This window comes from Ailuropoda melanoleuca, chromosome 5 (genome assembly GCF_002007445.2).
Source record: "Ailuropoda melanoleuca isolate Jingjing chromosome 5, ASM200744v2, whole genome shotgun sequence".
Lineage (NCBI taxonomy): Eukaryota > Metazoa > Chordata > Mammalia > Carnivora > Ursidae > Ailuropoda > Ailuropoda melanoleuca.
This window is the reverse complement of record NC_048222.1, coordinates 111,262,066-111,277,340: the sequence shown is the minus strand read 5'-3', so window position 1 is coordinate 111,277,340 and position 15,275 is coordinate 111,262,066. Positions and strand designations below refer to the sequence as shown.

The following is a 15,275-nucleotide window of genomic DNA, read 5'->3' as shown; positions in this document are numbered from 1 at the left end:
GTTAGCTGCTTAAAAAGTATGTATGTATATGGGTAAAAATTAGATGAAAATATGGAAAAAAATTTTCGATGTCAATAGGATTATATATAACTTCTCCCTAATTTTTCAGTTGAATTTGTTGTTGCTTATAGTTTATTAATAATTAATTTGTTAAAAACCTGCCCATACAACTTACACAATTTTATTCTGGAGAACACTTGACTTGGAAAGTGGATAACCTCCAGAAATATAGATCCCACCACAGTACTTTAAACTAAGAGGTGCAGTCACTTGGAAGTTTATGACATGAAAGTAGAGGGCCAAGGCTATTGCTGCAGGTTTTTCTTTATCTTATTTTTAAAATAACTGCTACATTTTAANAAAGTTAGCTGCTTAAAAAGTATGTATGTATATGGGTAAAAATTAGATGAAAATATGGAAAAAAATTTTCGATGTCAATAGGATTATATATAACTTCTCCCTAATTTTTCAGTTGAATTTGTTGTTGCTTGTAGTTTATTAATAATTAATTCGTTAAAAACCTGCCCATAAAACTTACACAATTTTATTCTGGAGAACACTTGACTTGGAAAGTGGATAACCTCCAGAAATATAGATCCCACCACAGTACTTTAAACTAAGAGGTGCAGTCACTTGGAAGTTTATGACATGAAAGTAGAGGGCCAAGGCTATTGCTGCAGGTTTTTCTTTATCTTATTTTTAAAATAACTTACATTTTAAAGATGTCTTAAAATTAAAGGCAGAGGATAAAATTTAAACAAATTCTATCCAAAAATTATTATCAAAAATAATTTTACATAACACAGAGAACAAATGGACGTTTTTCTCTACACTGATATAATGCTCCTTTGAATCTTTAATAGTATTACTGACCTCCAACCCCTACCCCCTGGCAATCCCAGCTGGTTTTTAGTTGAAGGATTTTCCATATGTTTGACTTATTTTTTTTTAATTTTTTAATTTTTAATTGAAATATAGTTGACTTATAATATTAAAGTAGTTTCAGGTGTACAGCATAGTGATTCAAGAATTATATACGTTACAAAATGCTCACTAAATAAATGTATTACAGCATTATTGACTATATTCCCTATGCTACACTTTCATCCCCATGACTTATTTATTTTTAACTGGAAGTTTGTGCCTCGTTATCCCCTTCACCCATTTGGCCCATCCACCCCCCCCCACCTTTGGCAACCACCAGCTTGTTCTCTGTATTTATGAGTCTCTTCTCTCTTTATTATTGCTATTATTGTTGTTGTTTGTTTCCTTTTTCTTTAGATTTCCCATATAAGTGAAATCATATGGTGTTTGTCTTTCTCTGTCTGGCTTATTTCACTCAGCGTAATACCCTCTAAGTTCATCCATGCATTCACAAATGGCAAGATTTTATCCTTTTTTATGGCTGAGAAACATTCCAGTGTGTGTGTGTGTGTGTGTGTGTGTGTGTGTGTGTGTGTATACACCACATCTTCTTTATCCATTCATCCATCCATGGACAGTTGGGTTATTTCCATATTTTGACTATTGTAAATCATGCTGCAATAAACATAGGGGTGCATATGTCTTTCCCAATTAGTGTTTCATTGACTTCAGGTAAATACCCAGCAATGACATTATTGGATCATATGGTACTTCTTAAGTTTTTTTGTGGAACCTCCATACTCTTTTCCACAGTGGCTGCACCAGTTTGCATTCCCACCAACAATGGACAAAGGTTCAGTTTTCTCCACATCCTTGCCAATACTTGTTGTTTTTTGTCTTTTTGATAAGAGGCGTTGTGACTGGTGCGAGGTGTTATCTCATTGTGGCTTTGATGTGCATTTCCCTGATGATTAGTGATTTAGAATGATCTCACTTTTCAGGAATAGAATAAAAATTAAAACTGTTGCCTTTGACATGCCTGCATTCATGTAGCGGCTGGGATGGGGGGACTTTTCCATATGTGTATATGTTCTCCTTGACTTCCTGTCCACTTTTATCTATTGCAGCAGCATCTAGTCTCAGGAATGAGGAAGGGGTAAGAGATGGGATTGGAGAATAGATAGGTTGAGTGGAAAAATACAGACAGGATATCCTCTTTCAGAAGTCACATCCCACCATCAAGAGTTGGGGGTTTGTGGGATTCTGAAGCCCTCTAATTAAATGGAGGAAGAGGTACCATCTTTTCCTTTTCTGCTCATCTTCCCCAATCCAAGTCTGCCCCTCCTTCACTCTAGTGAAATACCACCAATTGCATATTTAAACTAAAATACTGAAATGTGAATTTCTGTGGTGAAGTGTGGGATGTCCCAATGACGTCCCTGAAAACCCAAAGCCAATCCCTATACTCCGAATTCAAGGTTTATATTTAGATGAGAGTGTGGGTCCTGTAGTTTCAAAATGCTGTAAACATGTTTGTGTGGTTATTTTTAGCTTTTCCAGACTTTAGTGAACTTTCAAGTTGGCAAGTCAGACAGTTAGTTGTCGTCTGTTACCTCAGATGCCAGCACTTTGTGAATGACTCTGATTGTCTCAGAGGGTTTCTCACATATTTAAAACAGATAAGTGTAAGAAGTTATCTTTTGTCAACTGTGTGTGGCGTGTCTGTATATGTATGATTCTGCATACTGTACATGCTTTTTGAGCTTTTGTGAACTGTATCACTTGGGTAACAGTTTTGCTTGGAGTTCAAGACGAGTTGGGTGCTGCCAAATGGCACCGTTATTCCTCTGGCAGAAACAGCTAGTCATTTTCTCCTTCTCCCAGCAATTCTCTTCTCGCCCTCAAGCATTAAATCATCAAACACAAATCCTTACAGTCTTATTTTCAAACCATTGTATCTACTTCCTGTTGGTCAGAGGTTATGAGGCTCGAGTGGTGTACAGGGAGAAATAGAAAGCGGACAGAAAAAAGATTTTAGGGCCGAGGCACCATAGAATGGGCAAGATAACACTGAGGTGTTGAAAACAAAAGGTGGTAAATGATCAACAGCTTTTCTTGTATGATGAGATCCTTTTGTGCATATTACATGAATGAAAAAGTGATTTCACTTCAAGAATGATGCTTTAGGAAAGAGTGACACCCCCTCTGTCGTGGGGGGGAAGGGGAGGTCGGCAGCAGCAGCACTGGGGCTGAGGCTCACACGTTTGCAGAGATCTCCTTGATTTCATTATCTGTGGAGTGATTTTCGTACATGTTCGACTTTGTAGTTAGTTCCCTCTTTGCATGAGGTTATTTTTCCTTGCATCTTCAACTTGATGTGTTTCATAGTCACTGACTCCAGAATGCATAATTTATCTGTTTGGAAGTGTCATTCTAAGGAAAACTTTCAATGCCACATTTCCTTTGTTCTGGAAGCTTTGGTGTGAGTTTTATGTTTAGAAGAAAATTGTGCTAAGCGTTATTTTGGCTTATTATGTATAAATGTAATTATGGAAATTTGAAATTTGTTTTTGTAACACTTCAGTGCTTTTCCTCTAGTTCTTAATGTTGTTTTTGGAACCATGATCTAAGTCTCAGTGTATCCGTGTTTTACTTTATTGTGAATTGTGAATGTTCAATAAGAAACACAGAACAGAAAGTGAGAATATTTTTTATGTTTTGCTGGAAACTCAGAACACTAGCTCTATTCCAGCATTAATTATTTTGGATTGGATAGCTGAACAAGAGATGGAGTTTAGAAATATGTCGGTTTTATGGAAGATAATTTTTTAAAATTCCAGATTGTTATTGATATTCCTTTTTTTTTTTAAAGTCTCTCTTGAAGCAAGACATGTTCTTTTCCAAATAATAATGATAACAACAACAGAGATGGCATGCATTTGTGGGCCAAAGTAAGTTTGTGGAACACAGTGAAATCAGGAAACAGCTTCACACCGTTGTTACCGTCCTAGGAGCAACAGCTTGCAGTGGTGCTTTGCAACCCGTCGTGGGTCTTACTGTTTAGAGCTGCCAGCCTCTTCAGCAACTGGTGTTGCCTGTCTCTCAAGTCAAAGAAATGGACTTTAAAACTGCACTGTCCATATAATAGATACCAGCCCTAGCTGACTAAAATAAATAAATGAGAAAATCAGCTCCTCAGTTGCACCAGCCACTCTTCCAAGTTTGCTGTGGCGACCTGTGGCTGGTAGCTGCTGGGGTGGCCAGCGTAGTCATTTCCCAAGTTGCAGAAAGTTCTGCTGGGCAGCACTGCTCTAGACGGCAGTTAGAATCTGCATCTGTGCTGGAGAATCTTGGGACTGGAAGATGTGATACCAACTTCCTCCCACTTAAACAATAGCATTTAAGTGAAATCCTCACATCTTACTCTTCAGTTAAACATGTGCATTGACATCATACTTCATAGCACGTGGCAGTTCGCCCGTATTCTCCCTTATGACATGACATTCTGCCTTCAGGCGCTGGAATATCATTTTCCACAGGCATACACATGTGCAGCAATTTTGAGTATGTGTGCGAGTGCGCGTGTAGGGAATATAACTATGTATATATAATTAAATATACTAACACAAATGATATTTCATAACTAAAATATGTAGATGTCCTAATACTGTAGGCACTGTCTGAGGTTGTAGTTTCCTCAGTTTTGTACATTGGCATGGTATCATATTGAGTTATTTCTTGATTAACTCAGTTTCACTTTTTGTTGACTGAACCTTGTGGAGGAAATTTGATAGGATTTGTGGCTGAAGTCTTCCAGAGTAAGAAGGCCCACTGTTGCTTTAGTTACATCATCTGTTTATATGGAGACTCAGTGGACAAGAGAGACAGTATCATCGGGGTGACCGGCAGACATTAGTCCATTTGTTCAGGTAACACTTCTCACGCCTTTGTGGCCACCAAGTCCTTGCATGCTGTGCACTAGGCCAGGCACTTAAGGAGGAATAAGACAGGGTCTTAGGGAGGAAGGCAGCTGTACAAAGGACTGATTGACATGCAAGAGGAGGGTGCTCTGATAGAAGCTTGCCCGAGGTGCTGGGGACACCCTGGAGCGGTCAGCTCTACCTGTCAAAGGTGACAGGTAAAACAACAGAAAGTGTGGCCAGTATTCTTTCACATCAGTTTCCAGTTACTCCTAATGGGAAAGATTAGTTCCTTGCCCAGATCTCTCAGTATTTTGGAAATTTTGTTAACTGTGAGGGCAAATGTTTTAAAAATGCCTTTCAAAAGCATCATTTTAATGACTTTGTAAGACTGCTATCGGGAGCTGTATTCTAAACTAACTTACTCAGTTCCCTTCTGTCACCAGCCTTACCGCTCTAGTCAGGACAGGCATTTCCCAAGATGTGGAACTTTCAGTTTTCTAAAACGGGAATGGTCCTGGAAATACTGGGATGATTGGTCACTCTACGTATTGTTGGATATTTAGATCGCTTCAATTATTTACTCATATAAACAATACTGTGTTGAGTATTTCGATGCCTAGGTATTTACCTGCATTTTTGCATTATTTCCTTGGATGAGGTTCCTAGAAATACAATTAATGGCTCAGTGACTCTGGACATGTTTGGAGCTCATGATAAGTCTTACAGCCCTTTATTGTATTTTTGCCATTCTCAGCCAGATTGGTAAGACTCTGCCTGGATGTTTTGTGCTACCTCTGCCTCCACAGGTTCTTAGGGAGATATGCAGAAAGCAGACTTAGGAACAGACTAGCTGTGGCTCCCGTTCTAAATCTCTCACTGGCCAGATTACGTATGACTCAACTACCTTTTCTTTCTTTTTTTTTTTTTTTCACCTTTTATTGTCTCATTTTATTTCACATAAATACTTCTTGAAATTCAGTTACACATAACAAGTATTTATTACCTACTCTGTTGTTTCATGTTGGACAAAAAATGGCAGAATATCAAGTAAATAGAAGATACTGTCCCAATTCACTGTTAGAGCACAAAGGAACTAATTGTTGCACAGCAATCCAACTACCTGTGTCTAGGCAAGGCTGAAGTCTGATTCCAAAGGAGAGCGGACTCCCTGATCCCATTCACCTATGACCACACCCTAACGTGAGCTCCCTGACTCTCAGGGCACAGTGTGGAAAGAAAGAAGTGAGATCAAGGAAACCCAAGGCTGGTGGTCTTTCTTCCCAGTACAGGTTCAGCTATACATCACGCCAGGCCTCCACCCCTGTCACTCAGGAGATTGCAGACTTCTCTTGGATCCACTGCTCGCCAGGCTCTTGCCTCTTTCAGCCTCCTGCTGAGGGTAAGGAAGCCATGAAAACCCCCAGAGTTAGAGTGTGTCCCTCCAGCCCTGACAGTTGGGAATATGATGAGATACACGAGCTAGCATTCACAAGTAAAATGTATGCGACCTGCCCCACGATGCAGCATCGAGAGTTCATGCCATGAGACCTACTTTCCTGTGGAACTCTAGTAACTAAATTTCCCTGGTTGGGGTCCAAGGTCTCATACCAAACTGTTCTTTGTAGTAAGAAGTATTAAAGTGTTGTTCTATTTCAAGCCTCTTTAACATGTGCCCCACGGGTCCTGTGAACCCCTGAAACTGTGTACAGTGTTATTTATGTGCCTTTTTCTAAGAGGAAGTTCCATTGCTTTTATCAGATTATCAGATTCTCAAAGTGGTCTATGATCCAAAAAAGGTGTAAGAATTGCTTTGTGTCCATTACATACTCAGAAGTTTCTGCTGTTGCTTCTTTCATTTGTTTTATGTAGGACTTATGCCAGGGCTTTGAGGTAGGCATCAGTTTAGCAATGATTTCAACAAGTAAATTATGTGCACTTTTTAATTAATAACATAAAATTCCCTGATTTTTTTCCTTTCGGGTACTGCAGTATTTATTTCTGAGTTAAATTTGATTTCTTTTTTTTTTCTTTTTTCTTTTTTCTTTTTTCTTTTTTTTTTTTTTTTTTTTTTTTTTTTTTTTTTTTTNTTTTTGGTTAGTTTTGCTATTATGAAGTTGTTTCAGGTCCAGCTAATTTGTTTTTGTCCAGGCAATATATGTAAACTCCTATTAAAAGGTTTGTGGAGCAGTTGTTAGCCTACATCTAGGCATTGTTCTGCATTATTTTTGGTGTATTCTTTTGTTTATATTACTAAGCTAAAGTTAGCACAGATAGCACCAGGCTAGAAAATGGTGACAATAGTTTGAAAACAGGAAATTTTAGGCTTGTGTGTGTTTGGAACAGATGATCATAATGATAGAGCCAGTGGAGTGGAAACTTCCACCGAGCCTGTTTTTTCCTTATTTTGCTCTATGAGAAAAGATGGTGCTTCCTGGAAAACAACTCAAGTCTTTTAAAGCAAATGGTTTTCTTTTGTCCCCGTTTCATGGCTAATTTGTTTTTCTTTATTTTATTTACCCTGGTTGTATTATTATGGAAATTTAATATTTTTTAATAGGCAAGGTAATTCCCAAAGTGCTTATTTTAGATATTTAATATTTAGATATTTAGTATATTACCATTTACTGACATGGTTTTTAAGGAAAATTAAAATAATATGAATATTATAGCCACCAAACTTTATGGGAAATCTTTTAAGTGATCCCAACTTGCCTTTTTTTTTTAACCCCCTAAATTCCAGTCTTTAAAACAAAGTAGTTATACTTTGTCTAAGCTATTTCCTGACTAAGACTCCTTCCAGATGTATCCTGGAATTCTATATTTAAAAGAAAGGTTAAATTCATTCACTAATTTCAGAGGAAGAGAAAGAGTATACATTTCCATACATACATAAACTCTTTTGTGTACATCATTGCTAAATTTTTAAATATTAATAGACTTTCTTTTTTAGAGCATTTTTAGTCATAAGCCTTTTATGCATGTAATATTTTTTTTTAATTGTAGAAGGAATAAATGGAAGTTCCTTGAAAAAAATCAGACTATACAAAAGTATATAAATTACAACTAGGAAACTTGTCTGACCTTCCCATCCCTATTTCTGGAATTACTGCAGCGAAGGCTTCCAGTGTGTCTCCTTCCAGACATGTGATCTAAACATAGTTTGTGTGTACAAACACACATTCATTTCAGGCAAATGGGAATTGTACAGTATGTATAATTCTGCAAGCTGCTCTTTTTTTCATTTGAGAATTATCTTGTGGGCATTTTTCATATATAGATCTATCTCGTGTTTTAAATGTTTGCATCCATTTGTTACTGTATCGGTGTCTCATCATTTGTTGAATTTAACCATTACCCTGATGAAGAAATTTAGATTAACACCTGTCTTAATTAGGGGCGCCTGGGTGGCTCAGTCAGCTAAGCATGTGCCTTCGGTTCGGGTCACGATCCCAGGCTCCTGGGATCCAGCCCCCAAATCAGGGTCCCTGCTCAGTGGGCTGAGTGGAGAGTCTGCATCTCCCTCTGCCCCCCCACTTGTGCTCACTTGTGCTCTCTCAAATAAATAAATAAAATCTTTTAAAAAAGCAGCCTGTCTTATTAAAAATGGCATTTTCATCTTATGAAATACATATCTTCAGCCCTAACATTTTACAGATTTTGGCGATCATACATAAATTTTGAATTCTACCGAAGAATTCATGGTAACGCTCTTCTTTTCTTAACCGTCAATAGTGAAAAATAACCTTTTAAGAGATTTCAAATAAGAAAGTTCCACTGTCCTTTCTTTCCCAGTTTGCAGGGATGATACAGGGTTAGTAAAATTACAGTGGTGATGTTTCTTGGGCAGTTGGCTCAAGAATATAAAAAGTGCTGTTCTTCAGTTATCTGGTCAAGGCAAACTTCTTCCTGAGGAGGATGCCGTCATCAGTTCTCTTTGAAGTGCTCTAAGGGAATGGGCTTGTTAATGGGCTGTTTGGGACCTGGGTGCTGAGAGTTCAGAGGAATGTAGCGGGGAGGTGCCTTAACCAAGAGGGAGTTGAGGAAAGCTTCAAAGAAGAGGCCTTGAAGAATGAGTAGGAGCTCATTGGGCAAGAGAGAGGGTGTGTTAGATTCAAAACAACAGAGTGTGGGTGTTGGTGCAGCCATCTGTGGAGGTGAAAGATCGTAGAGGTGAGCGGCAGGTAAGTTTGATTTTAGAGAACCCTGTATGCCATTCTATGAAAGGAGTTTGAACTTTACCCTAATAACAACTTTGGGCTTCTTTCTTTCGCCGAGATCTTCTCATCTCCGTTCGTTGACTCCCTGAAGTCATTCTGATGAACAGAAAACCTTAAAAGAATCCTATCAAGGCTTTGAGGGCTTCACAACATGTAAAGTGCTGTTTTAGATACAGAAAAATTTAAGGAATGGTCTTGGCTTTCAAGGAACTTGATGTCTAGTTGGGGAAATTATTCATAAGCATTTGGAACATTTGGAAATGTATGTAGTAAAACAACAGATGGTTCCACACTGTCCCATGGTAATGCAAGAGACATTTCAGAGCAGTAACTGCCGCATTGCCAAGTCCAGAGGGAAGGTGTAGAGAGGAAAGGGGAAGAAGGTTTGGACAGAATCTTAAAGAACAGATTCGGTTTCCAACAGTAGAAAGGCGTTCAGACATTTGCCAGTGGGATAAATATTGTGAACAAAAACAAGGAGGGAGGTATATTTAACCTCAGTGGCAACAGTAGAAGGCATGAGGAATTAGATAGATATAAGCTTAAAAGGATCGCTGATTGTTTTTGAAATTCTGTTTCATTGAGCAACCTAATTCTGCCTATTGACTGGACCAGTGGTTCTCAGCCGAGGTGGCACATTAGAATCATCTGAGCATTTAAAACTACCTATGCCCCTGCCAGGGCTAATGCCCCAGACCAACTATCTATCCGAGATGGGGCGACAGGCATCAATTTTTTTAAAAAGTAAAATCCTGCAGGTATTTCTTATAAGCAGTTAGAATTGAGAATCACTGGACCACCCTGACCTCTTCTTTTTCTGTCCACCCATATATTGGTTATTTCTTTAGTAATCAATTCTTCCAGTAAAGAGTCAGGGAAGGGATTAGGGAGTCTTGGCAGGCATTACAGCGGGCATGTTCTCTATCTGTGATACCACAGAGAAGTCAGAAAACAGCAGCGCAGCAGTTACGGTGTTTTTCTTTAAAACAGAGCCCATTTGCCATTTAAAGCCAATTAGGCATATTTTGTGAACTTATTAATATTATTGCAGGTAATGGTTTGAGGCTAACCTGGATTGAGATTTTTTTTCTTCACACGAGATAATGGAGCTCCCCCAGTCCTTTCTAGCCAGTGTGTACATACCCATACTCTGTAGGGTGTATGATAAACCTGTTTTGAGACCTTGCTTCAATGTAACAAGCCTGTTTTCTGTTTAACTTGTGTAATTTGCTTAAGTACAGAAAGTATTTAAAGGAACAATTCCTTTAAAATGAAGTTTAAAAATACCTCTGTAGAGTTTTTAAAACAAATTAATTTATGGCTTCTGCACCTTTCTCTTGCCTGACAGTTCTCCATTTACAGATGGGTGGGGCAGATTGCAATTATGTCGTCATCCCCATAACGCATAAGATCATGTGAGAACGGCCATGTTTTTATCCTTGCCTCATTTGATTGGCATATTCAGCACATGCACACTGAGCACGTCCCTGGGGCTGGGCGGTAGGAAAAGAAAGCTGAAAGGTGAAAAATACAGCTCCACCCCTCAAGAAACTCACTTGTAGAAATGTCAGACATCATAACTAGCGTCAGGGCGGAAATGGGGAGCATGGAGGGGCCCACTCAGGGATGGTGCCCTGAAGGGGTCTGACCTGAATCTAGGGAGGTAGATTCTGTGTCATAGGGCAGCATGTATCAGGGACAGAGGCAGGGCAAAAGTAGAGCGTTAGGGGAACCGCAGTCATTTCCGATGTGGTTGGAAGGCAGAGAGGCAAGAAGTGAGGCCAGAGAGACAGGGAGAGGCTTGGAGGGCCCTGTGTGCCCTGCTTGCCAGGGATTTTGGGCTTCATCCTGCAGGCAGTCACTGAACATGGGGAGTGGGTAATGGCTGTGCAAATACTCCAAGCATTATGGATATTTAGTTTGACATCTCATCTGAATATATTTCCATTGGGATCCATGGACTATATAGACTCTTCTCTCTGGTTGTTAATGTAGTAGCCAGAGTTACCCTTAAAACCCTGACAAGGGGCGCCTGGGTGGCACAGCGGTTGGGCGTCTGCCTTCGGCTCAGGGCGTGATCCCGGCGTTATGGGATCGAGCCCCACATCAGGCTCCTCAGCTGTGAGCCTGCTTCTTCCTCTCCCACTCTCCCTGCTTGTGTTCCCTCTCTCGCTGGCTGTCTCTCTCTCTGTCAAATAGATAAATAAAATCTTAAAAAAANATAGACTCTTCTCTCTGGTTGTTAATGTAGTAGCCAGAGTTACCCTTAAAACCCTGACAAGACGCTGGGACCAGAGTAGGGTGCTTTTAAGCTACTTCAGAATGCAGACCTGATGGTGAAGTCTTATTACTGCGTTATTTATTCAACTTAAAATTGAAATGATTATCGCATATAAGAAAAGACAACGAGGTAAATTTGCATAGCTCCTCTCAAGCAGACCTGCTTACAATGGAAGTCCAGTAGTGAAAATGATTTTTCACATGAATTTTGTGTAAAACTGCTTTGGGTATTTGGTTTTGAAGATTTCTAGAAAACTTGTCCTTTTTTGTCTGTTACTGCTGCAGGATTGGTGAGGCAATGTACAGCTTTCTCTGGGGCTACCAAGGCAGCAAGGATAAAAATAGGGCAAACTTTAAGAATCCCAGATATTTTCAGATAACAAAGACTGATTTATGTGGGCCCATTTTGCACTCTGACAAAACATAGAGAAGCTTTTGTGCTGTGATTAGCAAGGGTGCTGATGTCAGTTCTCTTGTCGAGCATCAAGCTTTATTCTGTGGCTAAATTGTGCTTTGTACCATAATCCAGAGAACCTTTGTATCTGCCTTATTAAAGTGTGTAGTTTATGTAATTGCTTTTGTTTTCCAGTTTAATCTGTGCCAGATTCAATGAGAGTGACTCATTTTGTGACTGAGACAAACATTCACATTTGGACCATGTTAAAAATAAATAAATAAGTGGCAGGTGCTGTTGGCTAAAGTCTGTGTTTTAATGTTGTAATTTCCTGCTCTAAGGGTTCATCTCTTATCCTCTGTAATCACGAGCGCAACCTATCTACTGCACCCTGATTGATTGCTACTCGTTTTTTGGCTATTTATTTTTGTTTCCAGGAGCCTTTTAAATTTGAACAATATCGTTTCAACAGAGAAGCAAAGCAATGGCAGGGGAGCCACAGTTAATCGGAAGGAGTGACACACAAGCTGTAGCAGAAGGACACATGCCGTTCTTTTCTGTCAATTTCCCAAGGTGTTTTGTGCGTGTATTTTGGTGATGCTGTCCTAGTTATGTTTATTATGTATATGTTCAGTACTGAAGCTCTTTTTCTCAAGTGGAAGAGTTTTTGAAAGCACACCTTTCTATTCAATGTGGCCTATCCATCGACTCTAATATTCTCAAAATTTTACAACCGTGGAGTCTTAGGGGAATTCTCTTTATTGTATGAGAATTTCTAGGTACCAGACGCTGTGCTGTGTATTGAGTATGTAATGACAAATGGTCACTGTCTTCACGGACTTTACAGTCCGCTTAGGGAGTTAGGTACAAAATAAATAAATACAAAGAAGACTTAAATTGCAAAATGACAATAACCACTGTATAGGTAATAAAGTATATTACGTAGGTAATAAGGTCCCTAAAATTGTGCCCTACTTTACATTGGGGGTCATTGGGAAGGGAAGGCCTAAAAGGTCAGAGTCGGCCTGGCGAAGACAAGGAAAGAACATACTAGACTCAGGAAATGGCATGTGCAAAGTCTCTGAGGCAGGAAACAGTTTGGCATCCTATTAACTGTATTCTTAGAAGAGAGAAGTGACAATTGATAAGCCTAACTGTATTGAAAAGGTTATGGATGAACTGTAGGAGCACAGCAGTATGGCACTATTTAGTATAGGGGCAAATGATCCTCCGTACAGTTCAGTAGCCTCTGAGAGCTTCCCTAAAAGTGCAGAATAGAGATTGATGCCTATAATACTAAGTGAGTCATTGGGGAATGGATGAATTATGTTCAATGAATTATGTAGTAAGGCATTTTAGAAAGATTTCCATGCAAGACATTAAAGTTTTAAAAAGTCATTTCTGTATTTAAAGACGGAACCTTCACTATCTGGAGAAATCACTTACTAAAAGATATGATTCCTTGATGGCCCTAGATAAATGACATAATACTGTATTTTCTTTTCTCTTTTCTTCTCTATTACTTTTGCAAGCTTGCTGCTTGATAGGGAGATGTCCGTAGAAGCATTACCTTACTAAGAGATGATATTTATTTATTTTGAAGTAAGTAGATGACTTATATATTAACTGAATGGATTTTTGTAATCCAGAAACTAGTGCTAAATTCACGTGAATTAACACGTTATGATGTTTTAATGTTCTCTAAAGCATGTGTAAGAACTCCCCACTGCCTTCTCTTTCTGGACACCACTAATCATTTACTCTTTACTTGGAGCTATAGTCAGACTGAGATGTTAATTTAAAACCTTGATGACATTAAAGAACTACATAATATTTTTAGGCCTTTGTGATGTTTCTACTAACCTTGTTGAAGGATTGCACCCAATTTTTCCAGGAAGGATTGCCTCTCCCTTTAGCAATAGTTCTGCAGATACTTTGTGGGGTTTGCTATATTCTCATATATTTTCATGTATGGTCAATATTTTCTTCAATTAGTTAACTCCTTGAGAGTAGCAATCATGAATTACCTACTTGTATTTCTTCCTACAGGTATTTACAATATAATCAGTAACTTACTGGTTAACTCATTGATTTACCTTTTAATGTATCTGTATTTCCTTGAATGAATACAGTTTAAAGAATCTGTTAAAATATTAAGCCTAAATTATCCCCCAAGTTAATTCAGTTATGGGTACAGTTGTCCAAGTTATTAAAGAGGAAGACCTTCAAAGAGTAGTAAGGTTTATATTGTTTCTGGGCAGAGTTGTTGGTTTTAAGTACTGCTGAAGCCAGCTGTTCAGTCATTTGGTTCTGCTTTTATTATTTAATCAATGTAGATTTCAGGGAGAGTAATAGTAAAGAATTTTAGGCTTTTTCAGGCATAGCATCATACTCAAAATTTACCAAAGCTTGTGGAGAAAATATATTGTGAGTACATATCCAGAGTGCCAATATATGTTTATTGGGAAGAGAAGGAAAAAGAGAAAGAGGAAGGAGAAGGAAATTTGCAACCTATCCTCAAAGAATACAGATCTTATCCATGTGGTCTTTGAACAATAGACTGACTAGAAGAAAGACACAGTCCATTCTTTGCTTGCTTTTCAGGTGATAAATCAGGAAAGCTTCTGAACCCTTCTCCCCCCTCCTCGCTGCTCCTTGCACCCCCGCCCCTCCCTGCCACACACAGAGAAAGAGAGAAATCTATAGCTTAAAATACGAAGGAGTCTCTTTAACTATCTTTGTGTATTCTCTATGGGATGATATTAAGACATGAAAAGACATTGCTTTTTTTTAATGTGGTAAGATATACCGAACATAAAATTTACCATTTTAACCATTTTCAGGTGTACAGTTTCAGTGGCATGAAGTACATTCATTTTCTTGTGCAACCATCACCATTGTCCATCTTCAGAACTGTCCATCTTCCTTAAACTGTACCCACTAAACACTAACTCCTTAACCCTGCCTTCCAGCCACTGGCAACTACCACTCTGCATTTTGTCTCCATGAATTTGATTACTAATAGGTACCTCATATTAGTGGAGTCATACAGTTTTTTGTCATTTAGTGACTGGCTTATTTCACTTAGCATCACGTCTCAGGATTCATCCATGCTATAGCATGTGTCAGATTTTTATTCCCTTTTAAGACTGAATAATATTCCATTATGTATATATACCACATTGTGTTCATTTCTTCATTCAACAGTGGACACTTGGGTTTCTTCTACCTTTCTACTGTTGTGAATAATGCTACTATAAACATGGATGTACAAATACCTGTTTGAGAACTTGCTTTCAATTCTCTTGGATATTTACTTACAACTGAAATCGTGAAGAACTGCCATACCATTTTCCATATCAGTTACCCCATTTTGCATTCTCATCAGCAGTGCACAAAGGTTCCAGTTTCTGCCATTGTGGCCAACGCTTGTTATTTTCTGCCTTTTTGATAACAGACATTCTAATGTGTTATGAAGTTGTATCTCTCTGTGGTTTTGATTTGCATTTCTCTAACGATAGTGATGTTGAGCATCTTTTCATGTGTTTATTGGTCATCTGTCTATCTTCGGAGAATCTGTTCAAGTCCTTTGCCCAT

At 38.6% G+C, this 15,275-nt stretch overlaps 1 protein-coding gene across 8 annotated transcripts in view; it reads left to right on the top strand.

Annotated features, from left to right (window-relative positions):
* GAB1 (GRB2 associated binding protein 1) overlaps positions 1–15,275 on the top strand; it is a 125,215-nt gene that overhangs the window by 62,152 nt on the left and 47,788 nt on the right. Inside the window, exon 1 of one of the 8 annotated variants that reach the window (XM_034661572.1) lies at positions 5,805–6,186. The exons of the other annotated variants lie outside the window; for them this stretch is intronic. The gene's annotated coding sequence lies outside the window, so the exon portion shown is untranslated. Of the gene's footprint in view, positions 1–5,804; positions 6,187–15,275 lie in introns of those variants that run through there. 8 annotated transcript variants of the gene reach the window in all.